Source organism: Leopardus geoffroyi, chromosome B3, assembly GCF_018350155.1.
Source record: "Leopardus geoffroyi isolate Oge1 chromosome B3, O.geoffroyi_Oge1_pat1.0, whole genome shotgun sequence".
NCBI classification, from domain to species: domain Eukaryota; kingdom Metazoa; phylum Chordata; class Mammalia; order Carnivora; family Felidae; genus Leopardus; species Leopardus geoffroyi.
This window is the reverse complement of record NC_059337.1, coordinates 104,162,136-104,188,606: the sequence shown is the minus strand read 5'-3', so window position 1 is coordinate 104,188,606 and position 26,471 is coordinate 104,162,136. Positions and strand designations below refer to the sequence as shown.

Sequence of the window (26,471 nt, the reverse complement as noted above, 5' to 3'; positions counted from 1 at the left end):
ATTTCTTTTGATCCAATATTCTCACTTCTACGAATTTATCCTAAGAAATTACTTCAGCTAAACCATTATCAATGTGCATATATACATTATATTGTATGTACAAAAGAAAAAAATATGTCCACCTTTAGATATAAGCCTTAGTAAATTCAGTTGCAACACTGTAATTCTGAAGGCTATACAGAACCATAGAAAAATATTTATTAGTTAATGACCAGTTATTTAATCTTGCTGCATTGCTGTATGTTTAATTTTTTGTAACAAACTGGAATATAAATAACTACCCCAATAAATAATAAACCTCCAAGTCACAGCAGCAAAATAGGAAAGGTGACCACTATCCTATTACTACATTATAGAAATAGATACACATTTGGAAGGTAATATGCACATACTCACTTCAGCAAATATTAATGGAAGGTCTAGTACACATGACACGCTCTGCTAGGCTGGGAAGGTGCTAAACTGTGGCAGAGGGTATTGGCTATTCACCAAAATCTGCCTCCCTTTTTTCTTATGCACAGAGCTAGACTCCTTTTTATAGTTAGGTAGCCACGTCACTGAGCACCAGCCAATGGAAGGGGAACAGAGTCACCTGCGCGGCTTCCAGTCCTCGCCAGTAGGGCCCTCCTCCTCTCTCTCCTCTGTACTCTTTTCCTCTTCCTGCAGGCTATGACAGAGATAACCATGGTGGTCACAGAAGAGCCTCTGTCAACCTGTACCCCGCGTGGTACATAGAGGAGAGCCACAGGCCAATCTGTTCACCCTCCTAGGACTCTGGCGTAAACAAGAAATAAACTTCCATTGTGTTGAGTCCTTACTTGTTTGGGTCTATTCATCACGCAGCCTTGCCTACCCTGCTCATACGTACAATCAGACATGAGTTTTGAAATAACTAAATTTTTTATTTGAACTTATTATATGCTATCAATTAAAAAGGCTGAATCATATGATCAAATCAACTTCTTTCTTTCCTTCTCTCTTTCTTTTGCTTCCTCCTTTGCTCTCTCCCTCCTCCCTTCCTCTCCTGCCTCCCTTCCTCCCCCATCCCTTTCTCCCTCCCTTCCTTACTCTTTCTTTCTTTCTCTCTTTCTTTCTTTCTTTCTTTCTTTTTCTTCTCTTTCTTTCTTATTTGCTAAAATACTTAGGGCTTACTCAATAATAGTCTAATAAATAGACCATCTTTGCTTCTTACTTACTGAAAAAGCTGATGGGAAGTAACAAAAAATGTAGTTAATTTTATTGTGCATTAATTGTAATTTCTTGAGGTTCAGAAGATTTTTCTTAATGTTTAAGTAATTCCAAATTATACTTCTTGACTGACATCCCATGTTTTATTTTCAGCCCAAAGCATTTTTTTTTCATACGTATACAAACCTTCAAAAGAAAAACAATGTTTTTTCCACAAATTGTAATACTAGGGTGGTGTCAACTGTGTTCAAAACGTTTGTTTTAATTTTTTTAAGTTTAAGTTTTAAGTTTATTAAGTTTATTTATTTATTTAAGTAATCTCTACACCCAACGTGGGGCTCGAACTCACCACCCTGAGATCAAGAGTCACATGCTCTTCCGACTGAGCCAGCCAGGCACCCCAAAACATTTACTTTTATTTTTATATAGCCTCCACAATCGTCATTATGGGAGGAAAATTAAATACCCCAGTTTAATTTCATAATCTGAAGTAGAAAAAAAACTTGCTTGGAATATTACACGTACAATTAGAAACTGAATCTTGAGAGACACCTGCATATTGATATCTAGGTATATTTGGGGGCAGGAATCTTAAAAACAAGAAAGGACAAACACTCAACTGAAAGTAGCATGTGCACAATTCCATTCCCAGCGCATGTTTAAAACATTTTTTTCATCCACGTATTTCAGACTTCCTTCACCTCTTTCATATTTCAGTCTGTCTTAGGGTGTGCTGGTTAAGGTTTTCACCATAATCTTTTGTTCAAGTGAAAAGAATTTGTCCTATCTCAGCTACTAGATTCTGAAAACCCCCTTGTTACAAACTCCGTCTACAAGTCAGCAGGGTGCCATCAGCCCTAACAATCATTTTCTAGTTCTTTCTACATACAAACACAAAGATTTGGTGGGCAGAGCACCTCGCCCACAATTGGATTGCAGCACGTATTCCCAGATCTTACAGACCCCTGAAAGCCTCCAATCTCCCATCTCATCCGCACAGAGGCAGGAATTCTTAAACTGAAAGCCGACCGGAGGAGAAATCCGGTTGTGTAAATGCAATTCACTCTACAAGAAGGCCTGCCTGCTTTAAAGGTAAAATTTGCACATATCCGTCATCATCTGACAATATTAATCTTATCTGACTTTTCAGTTTCTATAAGCCATAAAACCAGGTTGAACACAGATCTCTATTTGCGTCCAATGGCAAATAAAAAAGTACAATGCATAAAAGCCAGTAAACAGAAATGTACCTGCAGGTATCATAATTAATAAGCCAGTGGGGTTAAAACTAGCCTGGGGCGGGGAGAGGGGGGTGGCGTAAAAGCCACACTCCTTGTTGAGTATGTGAGGCATGGGGGAAGGTGCCTACCCCGATACTCTCTTCTCTAAAACATACGCCACTTCGATTACAAATAAAATAATAACCTATTCCACACAAGTAGATAATTTTTCTCGCGGCTGTACCTCTTATTTGGTGTTTATGGGAAGCACTTCACAATGATTTAATATGATTTTAATGGCAGTAGGAAAAGAAGTTAGAGCTCTCAAAGGAAGGAACGATGGTAAAAGTGCAAGTGGCATTGAGGCCAACCACAGGTATGCACACCTGGGCCCTGGCCACAGACAGAAGCCCTGCATCTTCACGTGTTGCCCTCATGTGTTGCCTTTCAAAGGTGAAGCAGAACATGATTTTCTCCCTTTATATTCAGAGCTATTGAAACAACTGGCACAATTGGAACTCGCAAGGAATTAAAGTGAGGAAAAGTTAAAAATGCATTTTCAAGAAGTACTCATTAACAACCCGAAGGAGTACTTAATGTGCTGTAATGGTAACTGCACCCCCCAAAGGATGCCCCCAAGGGACGCCACCACCCAAAGCGACCTCGCTGTAAAAGTACTTGCTTCAAGAATGCATTCGTTTATTAATTTATCCCCACATTTATTCACTAGATATAGTCTGTGCTCCAGCTCCAGCTCCGTGCTGGGCTCCATGCTAGGAGCTGGGATTAATCCAGTAAACAAGACAGGTCAGGTCTCTGCCTTCATAGTGGGTCCGCATTGTGATTAGATTTTGGACATCAGTATAAATGCCTAGTGTATGTGTTGTTTCAAAATATCATAGAAAGTTGTAACACTTCTTCATTATAATTACTTATTCACATGGTCAACGAATATTTAGTGAGCACCTATCGTGGATTCATTACGGTTTACTTTGGAGAAGTGTATTTCATTTCATTCTTGTCTAAATTAGATGAGGTTCGGTCTGAGCCAAACTCTCAGTTGTTGGCTGTTGGATCCAGATCAACCCAAGGGGCTGTGTCTTCAATGGCAGTGCCTGGCACATCCTGGTTGCTTCAAAAATGTTGGTTGGATGGATTTTTTTAAACGAATGAACACACATCAGGAATTACACATTCTGGACCCCACTTTTGAACCCCAAGTAACATTCACTTTGGTATTCTGTCTTTGTATGGTTAACTGGTTCACTGTTTCACGTGAATGTAAGTGAAAGTCAAAGGTCTCGGGGCCAGATCGCCTACCTTTGATGTCCTCTTTTGCCCAAAAGCTTTGTAGAGTACAAGGCATACAGCAGGCATTCAGTAGAACTAAAAAGATTTTCATAAATGGAAGTGGTTCACCATTCTCACAGAAAGTCCCTGGCATTTTTATTATGGCTTCTACACCCTCCATGCTTCAGCTAATTGAATATAATCTCAGTTATGTCATATTTATTTTTACTTCCATGCCTTTCTTCCCTTTATTCTGTTCCAGCTAGACTATCCTCCACATTCCTCTGTGCTCACCTAATCCCAAATCATTCTTTTTTTAAAATTGTATTTTTATATTTTTTAATGTTTATTTTTGAGAGAGAGAGAGAGACTGAGTGTGAGCGGGGGAGGGGCAGAGAGAGGGAGACACAGAATCCGAAACAGGCTCCAGGCTCCGAGCTGTCAGCACACAGCCGGATGCGGGGCTCCAACACACAGACCGCGAGATCATGACCTGAGCCGAAGTCAGACGGCCAACCGACTGAGCCACCCAGGCGCCCCCCCAAATCATTCTTAAAGGCTCAATCACAGAAGTGTTCCTTTTATTTCTAGGAGTCTTCCCTGAGTTACACCACACACCTTACCCAGGACCTACTGTCTATACCAGGTATCCTTTATCTTGGGATATCTTTTGTATTGTTTCCTTCTTTTGAGGTTAACTTTCTTTGTATGGATATCTCAAGATCACTGTGCTAGGTATGCTGCCTGCCCCTCTAGAACCATCATCCTCTACCCTTTTCCACTCTCTTCTATAAACCAGGATGCTGGCCTTTGTGGCTTTTGTCAATGGACTCTCTTGTTCACTGGTTTGGGGTTGAATTTAAGCAGTAACAATCACCAGAAGGAAATAAGAGGGTGGGAAGAGACAGTATGTGGTATTTGTTGCCCAATCCCCTCCCTATTGGGACACATGTATCAGCCATTCTTCTCCTGAAGGCCACAGTTCCTACCGGGTGGCTCTCTCTACAGCTACAGCCTGCCCTGGGTTCCAGTAACTGCTTTCTCCTTATCCCTTCAGGTGGAGAGGTGGAGATGGCTCCCCAATATTCCTAGTCCCATGGCACTTCACCATCTCTTGGGGGTTCCTTTACCCCTGCCCGACACTTTTGTAAATAGTCCCTCCATTAAACTCTCGTCAATTACTGTCTATTCTTTGCCCAAACCCCAACTGATAGGACAGCACTGTGGCTTTACTTTAGCCTCTATGAATTCCCATGGGTTACACCTCTATATAGCCCCCAACAGCTACTAGCTCACTGTGGGTACTTGGTAAGCATCTGCTAAAGGAAGAAAGAAAACAAAGCAAGAACTACCAGACTTAAATTAACATTTTATGACTTGCAGAAGAGAAAACAACTCTATGAACTATGGTTCTTCCATCAATAAGAAGATTCACCTTCAGCAAGTACTTATACCTAACTAAATATAGTGCTTGCTATTTCTTTTGTTCTTATAGTGTTTCAGGCTTCTATTGGATTTGTGTTTATAATATTAATCTTTATTAAATATAGTTCATATATTTAAGCCCACTTGTTCTTCTGGAGGAAAAATTAGTTGAGTTAATGAACTGAAATTTCTATTTTTTCCTTCCTTTTGTCTTTTTTACTTTTTTTTATTTTTAAAATTTTTTTTAACGTTTATTTATTTTTGAGACAGAGAGAGACAGAGCATGAATGGGGGAGGGTCAGAGAGAGAGGGAGACACAGAATCTGAAACAGGCTCCAGGCTCTGAGCCATCAGCACAGAGCCTGACGCGGGGCTTGAACTCACGAACCACGAGATCATGACCTGAGCTGAAGTCGGATGCTTAACTGACTGAGCCACCCAGGCACCCCTACTTTTTTTTTTTTTTAATTAGGACCCCCATTAGTGATGCCCCAGTCATACCAGACTCTACCCCTATCCACTCCCAGGCCTTTTTTTTTTTTTTTTTTTTTTTAGAGAGAGAGAGAGCTTGAGCAGGGGAAAAGGGCACAGAGAGAAAGAGAGAAAGAGAGAGAGAGAGAAAGAGAGAGAGAGACAGAGAGAAAGAGAGAGAGAGAGAATCTTAAGTGGGCTCCTTGCTCAGCCCTGAGCCCAATATGGGGCTCGATCCCATGACCCTGGGATCATGCCCTGGGCCAAAATCAAGAGTTGGACGCTCAACCGACTAAGCCACCCAGGTGCCCCTTGAGGGATTTTTTAAAAAGGCAAAATCATGTCAGCCAAATGATTTACCATTTCAGTCACTGTAGAATCAAATGTATGGGGGAGATTTTGAGATCTGTGGTTTACATACCTAAAAATTCAGAGAGGAAGAAAAAAGAAATCACAAACTAACTCCAAATATTTATTTTATGAGAAGAAATGACTCATGATTAGTTAGCGACAAAGAACCACATACCTACTCTCTTCTGACAATGTATCCAATATCATTTCTACTTTTTCCCAGGATGAAATTGTGGGGTGAAGCTGGATGGGTTTTTGAAAGGTAAATATAACAATCACTATAAAATGTAGAGGGGTTAATCCTCTCTAGCTTCTGGCCTTTATTGCATTTTGAGTGTATTTAGAGTTCAGATAGTACTAGCTTACCCAGCCTCTGGAGATAATAAGTAAATAATCAAATGACCCAAATATGATTTACCCCAGAAATAAGGGAGTGGGAGGCGGAGAGCAGTAAGAAGCAGTGGCATGGGTAGTACAGAGTCTGAACTTTAACATCATGGCTTTCTTCACGGGTACAGATGCCGACATTTCTCCCGCAAGATGCTCATTTCTTCTCTATACTTAGACAAATGACAACCACTTATAATCCCCATGGTCACTCTTAAGGATTAAAAAAAAAAAAATCTAAAACCATTTCTTCAGGACAAGTAAAATGGTTCTAAAAGATAAGCAAAATAGATAATGAAAACACTTTACAACCCAAGGAACCACAAACAGCTCAGGTTAACATCAGAAATGGGGAAGTACCAGGACAATTTTGCAGCTCTGAAGGCAGTCTTTGAGTTGAATAATTGAATTAGAGACAGCTAGCATAGCTTTATGAAAGTGATACTTCGTGTACCTTACTAGTTGGAGTGCTTTAGAAGGCATTTACTGACATAGAAAGAAAATGGAACACAATGGATGTCATGTAATTGTTAAAAAGCCATTGGATGTTGTTAACAATGAAGATTATTGGCTAAGACCACATCTATTGTGTAAGGTAAAATAGCTTGTTGGATTAAAAAATTGTTCAAAACCTGCAAAAAGTAGTGAATGTTAATGGTAATTTTTTTTTTTTAACTGAAGAGAGGTTATCAGTAAGGGTGAAATAATAGCTTTGAAAGGAAATGACAAATTGGAAGAATACACACTATCCAACCTCATTACATTTGACTATTGTGGTATCTTCTCTGATACCACGTGCTAAATTTCCAGGTATTTTTAACCCCATTATGTTTACTGTCTCATAATAACCTTTTTTCTGAAGAGGAGATGCGAAGAAAGAGGCATGTTTAACAGCATTCTATTCAATGTATTGACTGCTATTAGTGGAGTACAAATCCTTGAGTTTTTCAACTTAGCTATTTAAAAAAATTACAAACACATATTTTCATCAATCTACAGAAACAACATATCCAAAAATCAATGCTATCTTTATCCATATTATCATTTCTCTATTTATATAAAAACTGGGCTTATGACAAATTATTATCATGCTGTACATCTACAAATGGATAAGCAAATTTGGCATTGCTAACAGATCTGACTCATCATGCCTATCAAAAAGACTCGGGTTGGGGCGCCTGGGTGGCTCAGTCAGGTGGGCATCTGACTTCGGCTCAGATCATGATCTCATAGCTCGTGGGTTCGAGCCCTGTGTTGGGCTCTGTGCTGACAGCTTGGAGCCTGCTTCAGATTCTGTGTCTCCATCTCTCTCTCTGCCCCTCCCCTGCTCACGCTCTGTCTCTCTGTCTCCTTCAAAAATAAATAAACATCAAAAAAAATTAAAAAAAAAAAAGATTCTGGGGTTGCCTGGCTCACTCAGTCCATAGAGTGTGTGTGTGACTCTTGATCTCAGAATGGTGAGTTTGAGCCCTATGTGTGATGTAGAGTGTACTTAAAATAAAAATAAAATAAAAGACTCTGCATGTAGTATTAATTCCTCTTAGGTAGTTTACACAAGTCAGAATGACCAAAAATTTTTGTTGTATCCAATTCAACCATAAAAATATGGGTAGACTCTTCAAATCAATTTCTTTTCATACTGAGGATAGTATTTTTAGTATCTATAAATCTGGCATGGTAAGGAGTTTGTTTTGTTTTGATGTCTTATATAAGGTAAAAGTTACATTTTCTGCAATCTCTTCTAAGCAACTTTTATAAAAAGAATAAATTAGGGGCGCCTGGGTGGCTCAGTCGGTTAAGCGGCCAACTTCGGCTCAGGTCATGATTTCACAGTCCGTGAGTTCAAGCCCCGCGGCGGGCTCTGTGCTGACAGCTCGGAGCCTGGAGCCTGTTTCGGATTCTGTGTCTCCCTCTCTCTGACCCTCCCCTGTTCATGCTCTGTCTCTCTCTGTCTCAAAAATAAATAAACATTAAAAAAAAAAGAATAAGTTAAAATATAATCAAGATAGATTCTATACCAGGCAAATGATTGAAAATATTCTAAGTTATAATCTGATTGTAAGTTCATGTCATAGTTTAAGTTAGATTTAAAAAAAAACTAAAAACCTTGTGAGATACAATTAAGCCTTCAAAATTATGGAATATTGATATTATATTGACACGTATTATTTCTGTTAATGATGATAGCTATTGTGATAATAAGGAATTGTATAAAATGAATTTGGACACAATGAGTTGAATTCAGAAACTTGGATTTTTTAAAAGAGTATTTTGAGTAGGGGCACCTGGGTGGCTCAGTTTGTTGAATATCTGACTCTAGATTTGAGCTCAGGTCATGATCCCAGGGTTGCAGGATCAAGCCCTACATCAGGCTCTGTGCTGAGCATGGAGCCTGCTTAAGAGTCTGTCTCTCTTTAAAAAAAAAAAAAAAAAAAAAAAAAAAAAAAAAAAAAAAAGAGTATCTTGAGTAAAGCACTTTCTTGTGGATAAACATTTACCCCTTTACAATTTTAGTACTATATTCTACTAAGTGTTTGCTGGATATAAACTCATGGAGCAATTTCATTAGAAAACTGATTTCAGTGGCAAAATTATTAAAAGATGGACCCAATTAGGATGGGGGTTACATGAATCTATATATAGGTTTAAAAATTTACAGAACTATACACCAAAAAAGGTCAGATTTACTGTATGATAATTCAAACAAAATTAACTAAAAAAATTGTATAGTTGTTTAAAATTTTTAAAGCATTTTATAAACCATAAGACAAGTGGTTTAGATTTTTTTTTTTTAAGTTTGTGCTGGCCTCTGAAGGATAAAACATAACCTATGGCAAGGAATAAAAGTTTATAAATAAATAGGGGCGCCTGGGTGGCGCAGTCGGTTAGGTGTCCGACTTCAGCCAGGTCACGATCTTGCGGTCCGTGGGTTCGAGCCCCGCGTCGGGCTCTGGGCTGATGGCTCAGAGCCTGGAGCCTGTTTCCGATTCTGTGTCTCCCTCTCTCTCTGCCCCTCCCCCGTTCATGCTCTGTCTCTCTCTGTCCCAAAAATGAATAAACGTTGAAAAAAAAAATTAAAAAAAAAAGTTTATAAATAAATAGTAATAGTGCTAAGACTATATGGAAAAAAGCAAAAAAAAAAATTATTTTTTTTAGCAATTTCTACATCCACTGTGGGGCTTGATCTCATGACCCTGAGATCAAGAGTCACACGTTCTTCCAACTGAGCCAGCCAGGTGCCTCACAAGGAAAAATGCTTTAAAGCACATACCAAAAAATATGAAAGAACTATGCAATCTGGGATATGAGCTTTCTTAAGAGAGAATTTCAAAGCTACTAAAACTTTTCCAAGCATAAACTTTTTATAGCCTCAAAACACAAGAAGACCCTCCTAGGATTTACTACTTGGAAATAAATATTTTTCTCAGCTATATGTTTGTATCAAAGAATAAGAACTAGAAAGAAATTTAAGACTGATTATCTCAGGCTATTTAACCAAAACTTTCAAATCTTTTCTCAGAGATCTCCAAACATAGAGATTCCACAATGGCCAACAATAAACATATTCCTGTGTTTTACTATTGGGCTGGGTAAGTTGGGGATATCAGTCTGTATGTTTAGATGAAATACCTCCTACATTAAATTTTTTCATCATCTCGAATGGATAAAGAAGATGCGGTGTATATATACAATGGAGTATTACTCGGTGACCAAAAAGAATGAAATCTTGCCATTTGCAACATGTGGATGGAACTAGAGGATATCATGCTAAGCGAAATTAGTCAGATAAAGACAAATATCATATGACTTCACTCATATGAGGACTTTAAGAGACAAAACAGATGAACATAAGGGAAGGGAAGCAAAAATAATATAAAAACAGGGAGAGGACAAAACACAAAAGACTCTTAAACACAGAGAACAAACTGAGGGTTGTTGGAGAGGTTGTGGGTGGGGGGGATGGGATAAAGGGGCAAGGGTCATTAAGGAGGGCACTTGTTGGGATGAGCACTGGGTGTTATATGTAGGGATATAAATCACTGGATTCTACTCCTGAAATCATTATTGCACTATACACTAACTAACTTGGATGTAAATTTAAAAAATAAAAAATTAGGGGCACCTGGGTGGCGCAGTCGGTTAAGCGTCCGACTTCAGCCAGGTCACGATCTCGCGTCCGTGAGTTCGAGCCCCGCGTCGGGCTCTGGGCTGATGGCTCAGAGCCTGGAGCCTGTTTCCGATTCTGTGTTTCCCTCTCTCTCTGCCCCTCCCCCATTCATGCTCTGTCTCTCTCTGTCCCAAAAATAAATAAACGTTGAAAAAAAAAATAAAATAAAATAAAATAAAATAAAAAATTAAAAATAAACATTCAAAAACAATTCTTTTCATCATCTCTGATCTCAGAAAGAAGACATAGAGAATGTCCTTCAAAATTCCTCCTCTAATCTCTATAGATGCTCTTCATGATATTAATTGGGTCATCACTTTAGCCATTCTCAGTCAAGTTCAACAAACTTAACCCTTTAATTATGTGCTATGCTCATAGAGGTACCCATAAGACACTTTTTTTTTTTTAATTTTTAATGTTTATTTATTTTTGAGGGAGAGATGGAGGCAGAGCATGAGCAGGGGAAAGGCAGAGAGAGAGGGAGACACAGAATCTGAAACAGGCTCCAGGCTCTGAACTGTCGACGCGGGGCTCAAACTCACGAACTGTGAGATCATGACCTGAGCCCAAGTCGGACGCTTAACCAACTGAGCCACCCAGGTGCCCCAAGATACTTCTTTCATAACATATTCACTTGGGGTTCAACACGTCCAGTGTACTTTATTTTATTTTAAAAGTTCTTTTTACTGTTTTTGAGAGAGAGAAAGAGCAGGTGAGGGGCAGAGAGAGAGGGAGACAGAATCTGAAGCAGGCTCCAGGCTCCGAGCTGTCAGCAAAGAACCCGATGTGGGGCTCGAGCCCACGAACAGTGACATCATGACCTGAGCCAAAGTCGGATGCCTAACCGAAGTCGGATGCTTAACCCACTCAGCCACCCAGGCACTCCCGACACACCCTGTGTATTTTAAAGAACAGTGACTAAAGTAGGGGCTGTGTTCTTGTTAATGATACTCAGCCGCTGTCCTGAGGGTTGAGTGCTTCCCAGGCCATGCATGCTCTGTTCCATTTTTTCTCTGTTCTTTTTTAAAACAGTCTGGGAAGAAGTTAGGTGTTGTGTATACAAACCACATACAAATGGGCATCACGTAAGTGCAAAACCCTAATAAAGAACCTGCACCTGGTTCTTTAGTTTGTTTTTTGTTTTTTGTTTTTGTTTTTGTTTTTAATGTTTATTTATTTATTTTGAGAGATAGAGACAGAGCACAAGCAGGGGAGGAGCAGAGAGAAAGGAAGACACAGAATCCGAAACAGGCTCCAGGCTCTGAGCGCTCAGCACAGAGCCTGACGGGGGGCTCCAACTCACAAACTGTGAGATCATGACCTGAGCCGAAGCCAGACGCTCAACCAACTGAGCCACCCAGGCGCCCCTGTTTTTTAGTTAATGAGGAAAGTGCAGCAAGAATATGCAAAGCAGCCTTAAGCCAAGGACATGTAAGTGGTAAAGAAGGAAACTTCTAGTTGGGCCCAGAGGAGTTAACATTCTCTTCCCATCAACATGGGGGTGGATGTATAAGGCCCCATTCTCTATAGCAGCAGAACAAAATGAGTTTTATAATTAACAGCCATAAAAATTTTAAGACATAATTAAATGAGCAGGCTATTCTGGCATTTGCACATATAAACAGGAACAGAAATAACTAGAGGTGTAGAAATAAAGTTCACAAAGACACTCCACATTGGATTTCAAATTTCATGTTTGGAACACCCAGAGACTGAAATTTCTCTGTAATCATAGAAATGGCGAGGCTAGCATGGGCCAACTTTCAATGTGGCCAGGACAGCACCCACAGGAGGCCCAACAGACACCTACTATCATTTGATGAGAAAGAAGGCCCCAGAGGGAACCAGAACAAGTCACTCCACCGTCTTAGTGGCAAAAGGGTTCATCCATTCCTTACTGTAGAAAGGATCCCTCCTTTAGTTATATGTTTATATTATTTTCTTACTAACTGAAATATTATTCATTCCATAGTATGTTTTATTCCTCCTGAAATAATTTTTTTGCAACCTTTTGAAAGCCCTGTATTAAGTTTCTTTTCATGTGCCTTAACTTGGTGGACACAAGAGACTGGACTTATTCTAAACCCTGTTGTTCAGAGTCTGTGAAAAAAATAACAAACACGCCCTAGACAGGCCTATTACTGTTGAGTATGACACCTGTTACCCAGGAACAGGAATGAGACCTACTCTATGAAGAAGAAAAGTGGTTCTACTCTAGAAACTATTCAGGGACACCTGACTGGCTCAGTCACTAGAGCATGTGACTCTTGATCTCGGGGTTGTAAGTTCAGGCCCCACGTTGGGTATAGAGATTACTTTTAAGTGAATGAATGAATGAAAAGAAAGAAATAAACTATTCACTGAAATTCTTGTGTTGTATTGAGGGGGCTCCATAAAATTGCCATTATCAACTGCATAAGACAAAACTGGTGGTAGCTGAGGGAACCGTCCCTATTTTATTAAAAAAAATTTTTTTAACGTTTACTTATTTTTGAGACAGAGGGAGACAGAGCATGAACGGGGGGAGGGCCAGAGAGAGAGGGAGACACAGAATCCGAAGCAGGCTCCAGGCTCTGAGCTGTCAGCACAGAGCCCAAAGCGGGGCTCGAGCTCTCGGAGCGTGAGATCATGACCTGAGCCGAAGTCGGATGCTTAACCGACTGAGCCACCCAGTCCCCCCCATTTTAAAATTCTAGAAAAGATAAACCCGGCAAATTAAGGGCCATTTGCACTCTCCCCTCTGCTTTCCTGACAAGAAGTAATTGGGTCTGAGGAGGAAACCAAGTATCAATGGCTTAAATAAAGAAGTCCTGTTAAGGATTTAATTGCCTAAATGATAATACAAACTCATTGCTGTTCAGTTTGTTATTGAAAAGCTGTGCTTGGGACACCTGGATGGCTCAGTCAGTTGAGCGGTTGAGCGTCCGACTTCGGCTCAGGTCATGATCTCACAGTTTGTGAGTTTGAGCCCCGCATCAGGCTCTGTGCTGACCGCTTGCTCAGAGCCTGGGGGCTGCTTCAGATTCTGTGTCTCCTTCTCTCTCTGCCCCTCCCCTGCTCACACTTTGTCTCACTCGGTTTCTCAAAAATAAATAAATGTAAAAAAATAAAATAAAAGCTGTGCTTTATTCCATTAACTTCGATTTATCCTCTTTGCTTCTGTCATTTTTCTACACTGGGCCAGTCTGCCATTCCGGCAATCCTCCCTACACTACTGTCTAGGTTTCATCCCCTGACAAGGACCTTGTGCCTGTGTCTCCCTACCAGGACCCTTAATACCCATTAGTAACTAACTACCTACCACCTTAATCTTGGTGGTATCTTCACCCATAGATCTCTCTGAGACAAAAGTATTAACCTATGAACAGTGGTTCAAAGTTGAAAAACAACTTTAGCATAAACATCTGAGTTAAGAAAAAATTATTAGAAGACAAATCATATATAAGGTTACATAAAAACAGATAAGGCAGGATGCTAGTGTTGTCCAAGCAAGGTTTTATATGGAGAGACGCCTTCTATTTAGTATAACTGAACACACTACTTAAAAAAAAAAAAAAAAAAAAAAAAAAAAAAAACTTAAAAAAATTCATGCTCCAAAGCAGGGAGATAAACTAGTATTCACAACAATTACGAAAATGACTAAAAATTTCACTTTCCATCCCCCTTATTAACAGGGGAGTTCATATCATGAAATATTTAACCATAGTGAAATATTTGTCAAACAACAATTATGAAAATGACTAAAAATTTCACTTTTCATCTCCCCTGTTAACAGGGGAGTTAGTATCATGAAAATTTAACCACGGTGAAATACTGGTCAAACAATATTTGTTGCTGTAGTGAAAAATCAATGACCATAGGCATACCTTTGAGTTTACAGAAACTAAAAACCTAAGGTAGTAAAATTAAAGATTCTTTTCCTTTTCCTCTTGATAGTTTTATGCATTTTCCAAATTTTTTGGAAAGAATTTTTAGAAAGAGAAAAAAAAGGAAAAACTAAAAACTCTTTAATATATTTCTTCCTGCTGAATATATTCTATTCAAGAAGCAGAGCTTAATAACGCGAAGTCACTAATTGATTTAATCAACATGTGGCTAGTTTGTGTTTTAATAATAACTGAAGTGAGGGCAAGAAATATATTTTACAGAAAGTAAGAATAATATTATGTCTGTATGCCTTGTCTATATGACCCCAAACCTAAAGGTATTTGAAAATATTTGAGTGACTAAGACTTTTTGTTGTTGTTGTTTTGTGTTTTTGTTTTGTTTTGTTCAGTTTTTTTTACTTTTCATCTGGGTTAGTGATACTATATCGCTACCCAAATTTTTAAATGCCAACATTATTATACATGTTATCTATTTCTCTACATCAGAATTTCTCAGCCTTGGTACCTTTTGACATGTTAGGCCAGATAGCTTGTTGTGGGAGTGGGAAGGGCTGCTCTTTGCATCGCAGGATGTTTAGCAGTATTTGTGGTCTCTATCCACTAGTAACAGTTGTGACAACCAAAAATGTCTGAAGAACATTGCCAAATGTCCCCTGGGGGGAGAAGCCATCCCTGGTTAAGAACCACTGCTCTACAGTAAGTTATTACTCTCCAAATATTTTGATTATCTTTTTAACCATTACCTATTACCATGGCTGCATTAATCATGCCATGATTCGCATTGATCACAATGATTAAAGAAATTACAGATTTACTCTGGCACTCCAGCACTTACTATCAGGCTATTAGACAAAGCCTGGTAATATTAAAGGGAAAAAATTCCTATAATTACAAAAATAAGAGATTACACGAAAAGAGCAAAGATTTTGGTTGTACTCTGGAATCAAATTACATTCATTTGTTCAAGTGGTCTGAATGACTCCAAAGACATACAGCAGCTGTTATTCACTCAGCTACAACACAGCAGATATTAACACATATTTTGAAAAGGAGAGATGTTGCTTCATGTGACAATACTGCTGACATTTAAGAAGAGATGTTAGTGCCTCATCAGAAACTCAGGCATAATTTTTTCCCTTAGATGTCACCTATCACTTTTTTATTGCCCTTTTAATTTAAACACGTGTTCAGTGGCACCCACAATCAAAATTCTGTTGCAAAACTAACACTAAAATTGAGTATCTTATTTTACGCAAATAAATACTGTAAGTGACCATCGTTAATAACACAAATAGTTAAAATTCTCTGCATCACCATTCATCTATATTATAGTGATTTTTATTTCATCACTGTGAATAGTAGATGGTCTTTTGTCTTTTCTAAATGTCCCGATCCTCAAGGGATAATTAAATATGACTTATAAGCAAAATAAAGTTTAAGAGGATTTTTTTTTTCAAATATACAGCCTTGATTTATACTACTGTCCTCCTCCAATTTCCTTTTTACATTAAAAAAAAATAACATGTGAGTTTTAAAACTTATTTAATTTAAAATGACTCTTTTTAAAAAGAAAGCACTGTAGTGGGATGCCGGGATTGCATTCATCCCAGCATGCCCCACCACTGTTCTTTGGATGGCAATCACAGGACCCAGACATCAAGCTGTGGAGGAGATTCTTCCAAGCAACAGCATCTGGCTCTTTGGCAAACTGAACAGGCAGTTGCCCTGGTGGCTTTGGAGTTGCCTCTGGGTCTGTCACAGGGTAAGGCTGCTGATAGAGTGTCTGGATTCTCATCTCCTTTCATTTCACCATCTTTCTCATATACCTTGCCGGCATCAAGACACCTACTTTCTTCTGTAAAGGAAATACTGCCCTCCTTAAGTCTTGTGGATGTCTACATAAACCCTGTTGTACTTCAGTAAGTATCCGTTTCCATTGCCCACATCCTTGACAAAAGTATAAAAACAGGCAAGCATTCTGGCAGCAGCAACACTAGCATTCTATTTCATACCCCACCTGCAGAGAGAATCAGAAATTAAATGTTCTATTTTCAGTCCTGGATATTTTAAGCCTGTGTTTTCACTTTCTTTACTTGCAATAGATCACTTTGCCAGTTAAATTTAATAAAGCCATATTTATAATCTGAATAGCTACCTAATCTCATGGAAACTTTTTTTCATTCTCAAGTTCACACAATCGAAGCTCGTAAGGTGTTATAAGAAGTAGAGGGGCTTAGTTTGAAGAATTTATGGCACTTTAAAATCATAAGTGCAGTCCCTGGAACAAACACCTTGAACACTAGACTCGGCAGTTCCAGAACAAAGGGGCTCTCATACCGTCTTAGCTGTGAAGGAAATTAAAAAGATCAAATTGGGAAAGTAAAGAATTAGTGTTTGGATGTTTTTAGGATAAAACAACAACAACAACAATAACCTTCTGAATAATTTGCACCAAAGGCATTAATCAATATGGCCTCTCTACAGACCACAGGCTATGCACGGGTGCCATGACCCACAAATCATATTCAAAAGGTAAAATAGCTACTAGCAAAGTGAGGACTCAAAGACTAGTGGGCCCAAACAGACATAGATCAGTAAGATTGCTTTATAAGAGGTAGCATTTAATTCCTCCTGGTAGAGCTCACCAGCAAAAAAAGGGGCTTTCTATACTGGCCACCTCTATGGAGACTCAGTTCTAATCTATCATTTGATCACCACATTCAATAACTCCATCAAGGATCTATGGAAAAACTCATGGTCATGTTTCTTTTATGAACGAGAAACAAATTTAAAAACAGGAGGAGAGAATCTTTATAGAAAAGACTATATTTGAGTATAAGTTGTTATTTTGTAAATCCTAAATTCAAAAAGAAAGAAAACCTGTCAACTTTGAGGACCGGCAAGTAGTCGAAGCTGAAAAGGCCAACAAACAAACAAACCATAACAACTATTTCTAGCCCAGGAAAAGGGATTCAAAAAATAAATAGTATTAGACTTACAAATACTTCTTTTTGCATTCTCTCCCTTTTCAAAATTAATTAATTTTTAAATTTTAACTAAATACGACGCACATGAAACTCAAGACCCCGAGATCAACAGTCGTATGCTCTGTTGACTGAGCCAGCCAGGCATCCGACTCTTTGCATTCTCTTAAAAATAAGGTAAGAATGTAATGATGGCATACACACCATCTCTACGTCTTTTAGATATTGGCTAAAAGAAGGTTAAATATCAAATTTGTTTTTATTCCTATGAAAAAGTTATCTGTTACTGAAGAGCACATAATTTATCTAAACATGCAATAAATTATACACTCAGTTGCCTTCTGATTTTATTTTTTAGAAACAAACCAAATTTGAACATTAAGAGTCATCTACTTGTGTCTGTTAATACAAACAACTCCTACAGCTTTCTCTAGGAGCACTGCTGTGAATGACCAACAAGGTCTTACAACTTTGAGCAACTCACAAATCTCTCCAGGCTTAATTTTTGTCTCCAATAATCTATACTCTGGAAAGCAGAAAAATCAAGATGACTTCTGTCCTCAGATTTGGGATGGTGAATTTCCCAGAAGAGAGTAGATAATGTATACCTTTAGACCAAACGTCTATTATATAACCATCTGCCTTCTGCTTTAAGTGAGAAAAAACAACAACTTAGCTCCTGGTCCTGAGCATAATCGATGCCTGACAATCGCATAGTATACAGTGGGATCCCAAATATGTTTGCTAAATGAAGAAATGAAGGAAGGAAGCAATGCGAGTTCATGTTACAGTCCACTTAAAAAAAAATACATGTACTCTGGAGACTTCTTACATCGCAAATCACAAACCTTTAGAGAAATCAGAGACTTCAATGAAAAATTCTGCACATGAAAAAGAAATAGATTTATCCATCCTGCCATGTATGAATAAATTGGTTAATCAACCAAATTGATCCAAATGTGCAATCAGATTTAAGACGCTATAGCAGTCTCCCCTTAACTGCAGGGGGATATGTTCCAAGACCCCCACAGGATGCCTGAAACCGCAGCCAGAACCGAACCCTATATACACTATGTTTTTTCCTATACCTACATACCTATCAAAAATTCATAAGCTAGGCACAGCATGAGATTAACAATAATTAATAATAAAAGAACAATTATGACAATATACTGTAATAAAAATTACACAAATGTGGTCTCTCTCTCTCAAAATATCTTATTGTACTGTATTCATTCTTCCTCTCCTTGTGATGATGCAAGATGATAAAATGCCTTGGAATTGAGATGAATTGAGGTGAATGACATAAGCATTGTGACGTAGCTTTAGGCTACTGTTGACTCTCTGATGATGGGCCAGCAGGAAGATCATCTGCTTCCACATCGCAGTTGACCTTGGGTAACTGAAACCGTGTAAAGTGAAACCACAGATAAGGGGCTACTATTGTGTGGTCTAGGGTAATTTTTTTTTCTTTTACTGGAATATCTTCATTAGGATTCTAGAGTTGACTGGGGTTGTATCCACCCAAAGTCAACAACAAGGACATTTAAAAATATTTCTTAAAAATAATGGAATTGTTTAATTTCCTTCCAAGTGTTTTGACACAGACACAGGCTGACTCGAGGTGACCTACTCCTTGGTGAATACATAGTGTCTACATAATGTTTCTGTTAGAAGAAGTCTTCACCAAGGTCTTTGCAACTTCTGCTTTTTCCCAAAACAGCAGGGAAAGGTCAGGATACACTTGGGGCCATGATTCTGTTGATACCCAATATCTATAAACCATGCCTGTTTCTTCTGTTTCTTTGACATAATTTTGTGCATTATATACAAGAGAGCACAACCAGAAAGAAACTGCTTTTCCAATAATAACTTAGACCACACCATCTACTTTTGGTGTGGTCTGTGTGTCCCTTAAGTGGTGACTGTTATATTCAGGAGCTAAGTATTGGAAGCGATTATATCTTTCGTTTTTTGCTTGTTTGCTCGTTGAATAAGCTGTCAGAAACCTGCCATTTAGGCTAAGAGCTACGGTCTTTTGCTGAACTAGCTTAAATAATTTTCAATAAATGACCAGGAATGTCATTATTGGTTGGCTATCCAAAGTCCATACATGCTAATAAAGATGTCTCCAGCATCCAGAGCGCCTGGGTGGCTGAGTCGGTTGAGTCCAACTCTTTCTTAGTTTCAGCTCAGGTCATGATCTCACGGTGTATGAGTTCGAGCCCCGCATTGGACTCTGTGCTGACAGTGCAGAGTCTGCTTGGGATTCTCTCTCTCTCTCCCTCTCTCTCTGCGCCTCCCCCACTCCATCTGTCTTCTCAAAAATAAATAAATAAAACTTAAAAAAAAAAAAAAGATGTCTCCAGCATCCATAGGTCATATGTCAAGAAACAGATCCATAAATACAAGTTAGTTTGTTGTTGCTCTTATGTTCTTGGGCAAGTATGACATCTAAGGTTCATGCTCTCCCAAGAAGAAAATCACTTCTCTCTGGTCTAAGAGACCTGGTCTCCCCCTTGATACTCAGCTGACACATTTAGCCTCAGCACCAGCAGAAGCTGAGACTTGCTGATAAATAATAACTGGAGTACTTCAACCTTTGCAATGTGAAAAAGGTAGTCAAAAGGAACAGGAAAAGCTCTAGGTACATCATAGAGATGTAGGGCAGACCATGCCAAGTAGCCCATGGCTGGCTTTCACCAAAGGGAGGTTTCAATGTCCCAGAGATCACCTATCCTGAGGGAGGGAGCGGAGGAGCCTGGGCTTCAGGGAAACTCCAGGTCCTCTTGTCTTCAGGTTTGAGAGGATCCCTGACCAGTGGGCAGAAACAAAAAATGGCAAATCTGCAGGACGTCTGTAGATGAAAAGGTGGAAACCAGAGGGAAAGTGGGGTAGGACAAGGTGGGCCCAGGGACTCTGAGGGCTGCGGAGGGAAGTGTGGCATTTGTGGAAGGAACTTCCCTGTGAAGCTATCCCTCAAGGGGAAGAGATGTAGCCTGTCAGGCCTTAGAGAATGGGGTCCCTCACTCTTCCTCTGCAGGATGCGTGTGTGTAGTTCTCACCCAGCACACTCTCTCTCCCGGTAGCTGCGCATGGCTGGCCAATGCGAGAAGCCTCCAGAATTTCCCGAAGTAGCACGCCCCCCCCCCCCGCCCCCACCAGCCCTTTGGTGAAGGCAGGTGACCACCTCGCGTGAAAGCTCCTGTTAGCCTGCAGCCTGGCCCTGGGTCACACTGGGAGAAGGGAGTAATACCGATTGAGGGGCCCTCCCTCCCCCCCGCTGCTCTGAGCCTCTTTGGGGAAACTGAGCTGGGGAAGGGCCAGGGGCAGAGATGGTTCGGAGGGCTGCAATACGCCACGCAGCAGGCGCCTAGCCCTCCTCGGGCGCCAAAGCCCCTCGTAGAGACCCAAATTGAGATCTGCCCCATCCTCAACCTGCACGCCTCCCTGGGGCCTGGCGGCTGCAGGGCCGACCAAGGGCAGATCGCACCCTCGAGTCCTGGAGCCCAGGAGCGCCCGGCCGCGCCGCGCCTGGCACAAGGCGCCGCCGCTACCCCCAGCGCCAAGGCCTGGGAGCCCTGGGTCTCCCCACCCCCCTTCCCGCGCTGTCTCCTGCAGCTCGCCGGCCCGGGTTCGAGGCAGCCGGCTGGAGGCCTGAATTGGCCGCGCGTCGCAGAGGAAAGAAAAAGCAGAGAGGTGGCTGCCGCCTCCTCCCTATCTCCCAGCCTGGAGCAGCCTGGCGTGCTCGAACCCAGGAAAGGTCGGGATCTCCCCTTCAACGCACACGCACGCGCAAGCACACACGCGCACACACACACACACGGAGACACAGGAGCGCGCGCACACGCACACACGCACGCTCTGCTCTCCGGGCCCGAGTTGGAGAGGGGGCGCTTTGGAAACTTGATGGATCCGCCGGATGACCACTTGCGCCCAGACGTCCCCACCACACTCTCAATTTTAAAAGATTTTTCCCCCCTACGACCTTTCCGTAAGCGAATCAAAGCAGAACCCAGACTCCGAGGCCGCCCGGTCCCTTTTGGTAAACTTCTTAACATGTACCAGGTAGCCCTGGGTCTCCAAACCCTCCGGCGCGCGGGAGCCGCGGCTGCCCTGGCCAGGCTCCGCGCACAGGCGGGAGGGCGCGAGGTGTGCGCGGAGCCTCCCGCAGCCGGGGAGCCTCCCGCAGCCGGAGAGCCTCCCGCAGCCGGGGAGCCTCCGGCCGGGCGGCGCTGTCCCGGACCGCGCGACCCGCGGGAAGAAGGGGCGCCTGGCCCCGCGCCGCATTTGCATGACACTAGCCCGCCGGATCACAGCCGGTCCAGGCGCTTGCTTAAGAAACCCAAATTAAGGAGTGGGTGAATTGGGGAAGGAGGGAGTCGGGGGAGTTTGCACCATGTATCTCAGGTATGAGCACTTCTCACTGACATTGATGCAACTGCATTAGAGTTAATGGCAGCAGCCTGCTTCTCATTATTAATTGTCTTTGTGTTTGGATAAAGTATGTAATCTTCTTCTCAACCACACCATTAAAATAGGTTGCCTTTTCAATTAAGAACTGTCGTGAGCACAGCAGTCAATTTTCCTAATGAAGATGCATTATTTTTTCACATTTTTTTAATAATGGAAAATCCCAGGTTTTCATTAGACGCGATTACAGAGAAATGCAAGAGAGTTTCTCTAAAATTTATGCGGTCATGTAGTGCATTAAACGCCAAGCTTTTAAATAAATTGAAATTTCTGCAGATAAAAGAAAAGCATGAGCAGCAACTATGTTCAAACCGCTCCATTCAGATTTTAAAAAGCAAATACCATGAGTTCTTTTTTTGAAATGCACTTAACAGATATAACAACAAAAACAAGTCAGTGAATGTTTGAAAATGCGTCTATAAACTTTAGGGGGGAATCTCCTCTAGTTTAGAGATGATTTGCAGATCTTACAGAATAGTGGTGTGTTTGCAGAAAATGCACTGTGCCCATTTAGATAATGAGCAGTTTTTGAACAAATGCCTCAGCTTGATCATTAAGAAGCAAAAAAATGTCTGGGCTGTGCACCTACAATTAGTTTTTGTTTATTTACTTCCTTCCTTGCTATCATTTTTCTTCCTTAAAAAAAAAAAAAGACAAATTCAAAGCTAGTGAATCTGGTACAACTGTTTACAATTCTATGCTTTTGTGATAGGCAACTTTTCAATTGTAAGAAAATTAAAATTGCAAAATTCTAATGTAGAAGTTTAAAAATCTGTTGAAAATATTCATTCCTAGATGTGAAAGTGGAAAGTTTGCATCCATTGAACAAAAATGAAAAATGTGTTATTCATTTTCTAATCTTGGGATTTTTTGAGGTTGTAGTGAAAAAGATCCATCAAAATCTATGTTTTCTTTGTTAATAAAAAATTTAAGTTACTGTCTTTTGCATATGAAATACTGTTTTAGACAAACAATTCCTCTTTTTTTTCTCTCCCCATTCAATGTGAATACCCTCATAGGAGCCACAGTAGAGAGTAGTGTTTGAGCGAAAAATAAGTCAAATTCTTCTAAATAGAAAAAAAAAAAAAGTTCCCAACAACAGCCAGACTTTTTTTCTCTGTAAGAAAACATCAGTTGCTTTTTCTGCGGACATGATCTTTCCAGGTTTTAGGTGTTATGTCTTTTAAAAATTGAACTCTTTTTTAATCAACCAGCCCCTCAAAATGATCTGCAAAGAGTGGGAAATTAGATTTTCGATTAAAACCTTATCCCATCTCGAAGGATTACTTTATATTGATTCTTAAATATGGCTACAATTGATGGGCTCTAATTAAAAATCCAAAGGAAAAGTCTGTCGTGCCCATATAAAAGAAGCTTTTCATATACGGGAAATAAAGCTTGTAAAAGGTTACAAATAAAAGATTAGAGATTTATCCAAACTAGTTTAAAGCTTCACTGCGGTTTTCTTTTCTTCTTTTTTCCCTTTCTTACAAAACCATTCCTGGGTCTTTTTTCCCCCAGTTTTAAATGAAGTTTGCAAACAGGCAAGATATTGGACTGTAATGGTTGTTTTATATCAGCTCTGTAAGCTCAAGGCTACTGCCTGCAGTAGGATTGATTTCAAGGAAAGTTCGGGACCAGAAGATGAAAATTATATAAACTGACAGCTACCACCCCTCATCAATCCATCCACATTCCCGTCCACACCCTCCTAACGCACACCCACACCCACACTCACACCCTCATATTGCTCTCCATCTCTCACACACCAACCCTTCCTTTCGCCCACCCTAACCTTGCTCTGCACACACCCTGGGTCCCCACATGCTCAGGGACAGACGCACAGCTCCCAGCTCACACTCAGCTCATAAATGTCTCCCAGCCCCACATCTCGCACTTGTCACACAATCTTAATCCGTTTCATTCCGGAACAACATGGTCCTCTTTTCCTCTTTTCTGCATTTGGAATTTGCCTCCTACTCTTTTATCAAGACAGCACAATCCTATCTTTGAAGTTGTTTCTTTCTCCCTTACCCTCTTTTCTGAGGCAATCGTAAATGCAGGGAATAAGCAACTCAAGCTTCATTCACAAGTGATCTACTGCTTTCTATTTCCCTCCAAATTCTGCCTGCATTGCCAATCTTTAACCCTCGTTAAAAAATTAATTAAAGTTAATCTTGTCAAAGTTTTTAATAAAGACATATCTAAAAACCTAATGAAAAATGACTTCTTTCTAAATATCGTGGCAGTTCTAAGGCAAGATGTGGTCCCCTACTGTCCACTGAATCGCTGAAAAGATTGGAAATTAATCTTCATATTTCTGAAGTAAGTGTTCAGGGAGTCTAACTGGCTCCTTTCCCCCTGAGAGGCGGTGTTCTCACGGAATATGGGTTTTGTTCTTCTTCTTTTTTAATTAGCCTGGAAGAATCCTGAAATCTTTCTCCTTTCTCTTCCCACTCCTCTACTCCTCCCCCCCCCCCCCCCCCCACAGCACCATAGTTAATAAACTTGGAGGAAAGTTTGGAATATTTTAAACTGGCCTGGCAAGTGGGGTGGAGAAAGTAAATCCAGCTAGCGTGAGACATTAATCTAGATTTCAAAATATGAATATCAGCCATATTTTGGAAACTGTATGCAAGCTCTGACGAACAATTTGATTTCCTATGTACTGGTTTTCTTAATTTCACTTCTGAATACTTATATCTCATATTGATAGCAAGACAGTTGTACTCATGGCAATTAAAAACCATCCACTTGTTAATGAAAATTACTTACAAACACAAAGCATGCTACCTACCACAAGTCAGATTCATAGAAAAAAAAAATCTAAAGACAGAAGATGTAGGGGGAAAAAAAAGTTAAACATGAACAGAGAAAATACAATGACCACATAGTAAGTATATTGGAAGTTCAAGGACTTACTGGAAATCAAGAGTTAGACTTTTCATCCAAGGAGTCTTTTTCTCCCACCAAGCCTCTGCGGTTTTCAGTACAACAGCCCAACCCCCCCTGCCACCAAAGCCAGTGGCTTTTGTCCTGACCTACAGTATGGTTTGTGGGGACTGTACCTGAGCCGGGCTGTCTGCAATTTCCAAATTGACAAGAAGAGACTGGAAGATAAAGAGCATGTTCTTACAGGTGAAGAGCAATTTTGCAACTTTTCCAGGAGACACCCAGGAGAAAGCTTTCTTGCTACCAACTGCTGCAGAGTCTGGGCAGAATTCCTCTAGAAAGAAAAAGAAAGTCTTTTTCCCCCCCGTCTGCCTGTGTCTCTAGTTCTCTTTCTCCTCTCTGTCTCTCTCTGTCTCTCTCTCTCTCTGTCTCTCTCTCTCTCAGATCCAATCTTTTAAGAGCTTCAGCACATTGCTAAGCTAAAGGGAAATTCTCTTTGATAAAGCGGCGTTTCCAGCTTCTGGGTTTTAAAACCTAAATCTATATTCAAATCTGGCTGAAGGTGTGTTCTGGGATTTATGAAAGCCTCTTAAAGGGGTAAATTTACCAAACCGTGACAAAATCATCACAATCTTACTTTAGACATCTGAAGTGGATGGGAATTTTAAAGAGACCCTTGTTTATTTAACACTGTCCATTTCCAACTCGTGGTTTATTGGTCCTGCATTTCTGCGAAGTTATTAGACTAAAGGGCAAAGGAGAAGCGAGAGCTGTCTGCTCCCAGCCGCAGTAAAGGGAAAAGCCCTCCCACGCCCCACCGCTCAGAAATGCGCCCTTGTCCGACAGAACCCGGGAATTTTCAGGGAGATTTAGCTGCCCCCGCCAACTGAGAGGACACCGCAAACCTCTCCGTAGGGTTCGACGGGTTTCCCACACCAATGGACCCCCCACAGCACATAGATCTCTGGGCCTAAAACGCTCCCCGTACTTCGTGGAGAACACAAGCGCATATTCTGATATTTCTACACACACACACACACACACACACACACACACCCCACCTCCACTGTCCCCAAGGCCTCCCTTCGGCCCTTCCCCTCAGCCAGACGCACAACGTCCATTTTTCTTTTTCGTTCTTTGATGCTTTAAACATCATTGCGATCAAACTGGGAGAATCCCTGTCTTTTCTCAGGGTAGGAAGGAGGCTCTGGCTCAGGGGAGCTGGGTGGATTTGCCCTTCCTTCACCGAAGTATCCCGACTCTGGCCAAGTGCTCCCAACCAATGGGCCAGACCGCCTGGGGCATTTGTGGCTCTCCCCGCCCCCCCCCCCCCCATTAAAGGCCCGGGGTGGGGGAGCAGTCGCCAGGTGTTTTAGTACAGTGGGGGCGGGGCGGGGTGAGAAAAAAAAGGTCCGTACTCACCCTCCCCCCTCAGCCCGGGACCCCACAATGTCGCGACTCCTGGGAACGCGACAGCCAGCGGGTCTCTTCGGACTGGAGCTGCTGGGCAGACCCCGGGCCGCTCGGGGGCTCGCTGGTACGCCGGGGCCCAAAGCTCTAGAGACACCTGCGAGGCTGGCCGCGGCCGCCGAATGCCCAGCCCCAGGCCGAGCCGCAGCCGGAGCCGGAGCCGGAGTCCAGCCGGGCTGCCGTGCGCTTGCTGCCTCGTGCGCACTCCCGTAATTCGTTAATTGCTGTAAATCCCAAGGACGGCCACATTTGATTACACATACAG

General features: G+C 41.1%; 1 long non-coding RNA gene across 7 annotated transcripts in view; it reads right to left on the bottom strand.

Moving 5' to 3' along the window:
* Positions 1 to 26,398, bottom strand: part of LOC123583894 — a 170,182-nt gene extending 143,784 nt beyond the window's left edge. The window contains exons 1-2 of one of the 7 annotated variants that reach the window (XR_006705033.1): positions 26,159 to 26,398; positions 24,913 to 25,070 (exon numbers count right to left, since the gene is read on the bottom strand). This is a non-coding gene — a long non-coding RNA (uncharacterized LOC123583894). Of the gene's footprint in view, positions 1 to 24,912; positions 26,068 to 26,158 lie in introns of those variants that run through there. The other 6 variants (XR_006705035.1, XR_006705036.1, XR_006705030.1 and 3 more) reach the window with 6 other exon arrangements.
* Between the last annotated feature and the right edge of the window lie 73 nt (positions 26,399 to 26,471).